Consider the following 6,479-nt stretch of genomic DNA (forward strand, 5'->3'; position numbering starts at 1 on the left):
ATTCTGTCAGGTTATGTTTGGGTGGTTAAGATTATGGGTTATGAGACGACGGGTTAAGGTTGTTATAAGAGATGGGGTAGATAATGAAACGACATGAGAGTTATGAATAAAGGGTTTTTTTGGTTAGTGGAGAAGGTAGTTAGTAAATATGGTATTATGTGGAGATTGAAACAGTTAAATCGGAAGCTTGTGGCGAGTGTTGTGTAGCGGATGTGAAGAGGTGATGGCGGCATTAGTAAAATCTGATAAAGGGGGATAATGTGAGTGTGAACAGAATGATAAGCAGGGATATTGTGAAAAGACTGTGTAGTGTTTTTGAGAAAGTGTGTTGTGTGTAGGGTGGGAAAGTAATGTGTAGGATGAGAGAAAGAAAAGTGTTTGGATTGTAGGGAGGAAATGGTGAGCGGTAATGGGGAGGGTGAGGTATGTGTGGAGGTATGTATCTAATGAAGTGTGTAAATGGTATGACTGACAGGCGAAATTAAACAACAACGGAGACCGAATTAGTGTTGCGAAAACGCCGGGAAAAGATAAAAAATACTGTAGCGGTGAAAGGGGGTATTGCGGACATTGGAAAATAATGCTAGTAAAACGGCGGGAAGAAGATGAAGTAGGGGCGCGGGAGGCGGCAAAGGGAGCGCGGTGAGAGTGGAGATGACGCTGAAACGTTAACAAGACAGGAAGGATAGTTTCTCCCACCATCATCGCCGCTTTTCCCCTAGCTTTCCCCTAAGTCTCCCCGCTTTTATCTCCAGGTTCGTATATGACCAACCAATAGACCTCGCCCCCTGATGAGAAGTCTTGGTTGGCGTTATATGCTTTTAGTTCTACATTTCGCAGAGCTCTTTGAAATGACCTACACACTTTTGTCTTATTGGTTTATTTTGTTATGTCCATTTTGCATATACATGCCGGTTGTTTTCTTCGTGCCTTTGCCTTTTCCCCTTATCTCTTACCACCGATTATCGCTTCATCTGGGGAAAACTATCCTTCCTGTCTTGTTAACGTTTCAGCGTCATCTCCACTCTCACCGCGCTCCCTTTGTCGCCTCCCGCGCCCCTACTTCATCTTCTTCTCGCCGTTTTACTAGCATCATTTTCCATTGTCCGCAATACTTCCTTTCACCGCTACAGTATTTTGTATTTTTTCTCGGCGTTTTCGCAACACTCATTCAATCTCTATTATTATTTAATTTCGCCTGTCAATCATACCACTTACACACTTCATTAGATACATACCTCCACACATACCTCACCCTCTCCATTACCGCTCACCATTTCCTCTCTACAATCTAAACACTTTTCTTTCTCTTACCCTACATATTACTTTCCTACCCTACACACAACACACTTTCTCAAAAACACTACACAGTCTCGTCACAATATCCCTGCTCATCATTCTGCTCACACTCCCATTATCCCCCTTCATCAGATTTCACTAACGCCGCCATCACCTCTTCACATCCGCTACACAACACTCGCCACAAGTTACCGATTTTAACTGTTTCAATCTCCACATAATACCATATTTACTAACTACCTTTTCCACTAAACACAAAAAAAAACCCTTTATTCATAACTCTCATGTTTTTGCATTATCAACCCCATCTCTTATAACAACCTTAACCCGTCGTCTCATAACCCATAATCTTAACCACCCGAACATAACCTGACAGAATAACTTCTCCGTTTATTACAACTGTTATGATAGGTTATGTTAGAATGAATCCGTATTTTACTAATTGTAGTAAGCAGATAGACAAAGTTAAGATATTTGCTCTAGCTAAAAGGGTTGTTCAAGGTTGAGAGCATTCTTGAGGCATTGATAGTTTTTGTTGATTTAGCTTGAATAGGAAGTTGTTCGCTTAATTAGCGACCTAATGACTTTTATCGGGTCGTACCATGTTTTGGGTACTTATCTGTCTTCAACTTTCCATTAAGTTGGTAAACTTACAAGTCTTCTGTTTATATAGTTTCCTTTAGATGTCGTACGTTAATTGTCGGTATCATTAGCACAACACGTAGGATCGCCCACACTCAAGTAGGAGGTGCTTAGCTCTGCAGTGTTGGCAATCTGATTATCTATGCTAATCTAAGTCAGCAAACATCACACCTACGCTACTTGAGCGACCACTTCTTTCCCCTTCCATTCAATAACTTTTGATTACAAGTTACATATTTGTTCCTCCAAAGTTACCTTATGACCTTTCCTACCGACTCCATTAGTTTCATAGCAAAGGACATTCATTTTGTATCCTTAAATTCTTTTCAAAGCTTTCCTTTGTTATCGCTAATTTTGCCGACGGTTAATGATATCTGATGTAACTGTTTACATTGTCAAGTACCGTCCAATCACAGCACTCTGCACACGTGGTCAGTGCTTGTCAATCAAACGTACTACTTGTTTTACTACAAATAGGACCGCATTGTAATTCCTCACCACCTCTTCATACCACTGACTCAGAATAAAGGTACGACTCCGGTCTACAGAAGTCCTCCCGTCTAATCATTACATTGGTGGAGAACCCTCGATTCTGCAAAAGAAAAACAAGTAAGTCAGTGGGTGACGGGACCAGTGGGGAGCCTAACCCCATTCTTTTCCCCACCTGAATTGGCACTATTTATAGGCAGCACACGTCTTTGGGAATGATCTCAGTGACTAGCAGTTGTGTTGTTTGCTATTACTATGTAGTTGTAATTGACTTCTAGCTATTCATACCTATAGTATGTTATTTTCTCGTATGTGCGAAATTGTGTTATGTTCTTCTCACAATCGTAACTTACGTAGCTCTTTCTCATCTGTTTCAAATGTTTGTAGTCACTCGCAATTGACTTGGTGACCTTACTGTCCAGTACGATTTGTTTTTCGTTTTGCTTATCCTATACGTAGCGATACGCTACTTATTCCATAGTCACCGTGTCGGCCAAAGTTAAAAAACCTCCGCGCTCGTCGGTCCCACCCTCTAGCATTCAGACTCGATCGCAAACCATGGCGGCAAGGAATCCTGAATCGCCCGAATCTACACCTAGGCGTATTGAGACTATTGAAACCCCTAGGACCCCACACCATCAGGCTCCGGATGTCTTACCCGAAGTGTTACGAAGCTTAATTTCCTCTTTTGACCATCTGAGAAATGCTGTAGAATACAAGCATTTACAGCAACAAAATAGCTTAGCGGCTCTAGAAACGACAGTAGAGGAAAGCGGCGACCTTTTGGGACTCCGCGCAGGAATGAAGCCCCCTACCTTTAGCGGGGATGGCATAGAAGATGTAAATGATTTCATCACCCGTTTTCAACGGATGACTGAATTTTATCGCTGGGACGATGACAGAAAATTACGGGCCCTTCCCCTTTACCTTACGGGAAACGCCAGCGTTTGGTTCAACAGCCACCCTAGGGCAGCGTTGAACACGTGGGACGCAGCTCTCGCACAATTAAAAAATCACTTTGATTCTGGGGCAAGCCAGTGGCTCTTGCGCCAGCAATTGGACCAAAGAGTCCAAGGAAAGTTTGAACCCCTTGCACAGTACACCGCTGATATCCGCCGTTTATGTCAGCGGCTCAAATTGCCAAAAAGCGAGTGGTTGCACCAATTTGTGCGCGGCCTGCGGGGACCACTCAAAGAGTACGTGGTACTCCAATCCCCGGCGGATTTTGAGACGGCTGAAACACAGGCTCGCCTGCGCGATGCTGTGTCCGGCCCTCCAACCGATTTGGCTACTGTTTCGGATGAGCTTACTAAACGGGTTATCAACGGTGTAACCGGGGCTTTAGCTAAGACAATACCCTCATCTAACCCTTCTAAGATTGCTGCTTACGAACCCACCCCCGACCCCAGCCGCCCGCCCCATCGGCCTGCAGCCGATAACCTGACCAGGGATGACATTAGACAAATCATTCAACAGGAATTGCGCAAAGAGCTCCGCAGATCCAATCCCCTAAACCAAAATTACGATCGTAATCGTCGTACTTATACAGGGATCCCCATATGTAGCCAGTGTAACACTAGAGGCCATACGGCTTATTCATGCCGCGCCCGGGATTCCCGTATTCCCAACCCGCGCAACCAGAACCCCACTTATCGCCCCTCCTTCCAGAGGCCACAATGGCAAAATAATGGGCCTCCCCGACGTCTCAACCAGGGAAACTGATAGCGGCTCCTGGTTATCGGGAACTACTAGGGGCCCTGGATTTTAATGACAATCATAACTACACAAACGACAATCAAAGCGCGCTTACAATTAACGAAGAGAACTTTCAACAACACACACTACCAGCCAATGACGCCACCTTTGACGCCAACATGGACGACTTACATTTTTACGCACCAACCAATGAACATTTTCAGCTGGACGAATCAGTCTTCCCGAACAATGATTCGCCCGACACCAGAGACCAGACCGTGGAGAGTTTTGAAATTAATAATAACGATTTTTCTTTACAAGAGAGTGCACAAAGCAATCCAAATTTGGATACTAATGATCGGCTCAGACCAGTACGTCGCACAATTTTTTCTGATGAGGTTATACAGGTCGAAGAAAGACCGCCTCGTACATGTTTTCCACCCACAGAGGTGATGTTTAATTTTGAAGAGGGAACAACTCCCCAAGTATTGGCTGAAGGCCACAGTATATGCGACGAAACGTTTAATGACAATCATCAATCAATCCTAGATATGGATTTTGGAATGGATAACAGCATTCTACAGCAGCCAATGAGTCCCAGTCCAGATGAGACTGATGAAAATTTACCAGAAATCAATACGATTATTAATACTTCAGATTCAAATTCCGGCAATCAAAATAATGGCACGGATGTTACGATCAATGTTCCATTTCTTACAACGGACAATTTAATGCTTCACGGTCAAATCTCTGGTCACAACGTCGACCTTTTGGTAGATACTGGCGCCGCGATAAGCTGCATCAGCTCGTCTACCTGGCGACGGCTAAACACAACAAACAATTTACAGCTGCGCGACCCCAGTTCAGCAGCGCTTCAGACGGTAGGCGGTCATAGCTTAACAATACTAGGCATATTTACAGCAGACTTATCACTAGGCAACAGGGTATTCACCCTAGATTTATTGGTAATCAAGAACCTCACTTACGATGCTATCTTGGGAAAGGATTTCTTAATGCAGCACAACGCGCAAATAGACTTAGCGTCACATTCCTTGAAACTAAGACCACCTTCTCAATGGCCATTCAATGAATTCCCTTCATTAGATTCACGCGTTACTCAGCCTGCAACGGTATACGCACACCGGGTCCTCGTCATTCCGTCATTTTCCAAGTTTAGTGCACCCGTTCATATTGATAATCGCAAGCTCACTCAAGAACAGCCTCCGCTCACTATACCATCACAAAACCTACACATTAATTATAACATTACAAGAGCGCAAGTATTGGCTTCTGTCAAACTAATCAATCCAGGCTCACAACCAGCCAGCATCCACGAGCGCACAACTCTAGGGACAGACGTTCTCTACCGGGTAATCAACCCAAGCGGGCAGTTTCCGTTTGACCCAGGAATTATTTGTAAAAACATCATTAAAACCCAAGAAAAATTGTTGGACCATCAGTAAACGGCAAGGTTGTTTACTTGATAAAAACGGTGGACAGTATGGCTACGAAGTTAAATCGAGTGACCGAGGACATGAAATTGTCAAGGATACATTTGTCCGATGGCGGCTAACCTTTCGGGAGTTTGCAAAAAAGGACAATTGCAACAAAAACATGCAAATGGAGTTTTTATCAAAATACGCCATGGAAATTAACACTGCATTTGCCACAATCCTGCGCTTGTCGGAAATTCGTGATACAGTCGCACAATTTTCTAGGATAACCAGTAAAACACTTGTGGGATACGATTCACTTCCGCCCTATATCAATCGTCAAGTGGCGGACAGATTGGAAACGGATCCCTCCCTTATAGTTACAAAACAATTGTTAGATGAAGGCGTTCCACTTCTTATGGAACCTATGGTGGATTTTACGCTTTCGGACGAAGGCAAACAGCTCTCTGTATCCCAAAGTAAGCTAGAAGCCACCATGCTTTTCACACTACCAATTGTTACTTCGGTACAACACATGTGTACTATAGAAAACCTTACCCCCTTAAAATTTAACGTATCCAACACTTGTTTCACCGGCCCAGTTCTTCAGCGTAATCTACTACTAATCACATGTAAAAACAATCAAATGCTGGTCACTGATGCCATTCTATCAAAGTGTATGACAAACAATGAGTTTGTTCTGTGCCCCACTAACCTTCTTAATGTCGTTCAAAATCCAAACTGGTTGGGGTTCCCTTGGTCTCCATACTCTCACATGGCTTATCCACGACACCACATACCGTCAAAGAACTGTGACGGCCTGAAGGAAATTCACCACATCGGCGGACGTTACTTCTTGTCTGCAACCTCCGGGACGTTGACCACAAACAATGGTCCCATGCGTGTGACACCTCTGGCGGT

This window comes from Nematostella vectensis, chromosome 1 (genome assembly GCF_932526225.1).
Source record: "Nematostella vectensis chromosome 1, jaNemVect1.1, whole genome shotgun sequence".
NCBI classification, from domain to species: domain Eukaryota; kingdom Metazoa; phylum Cnidaria; class Anthozoa; order Actiniaria; family Edwardsiidae; genus Nematostella; species Nematostella vectensis.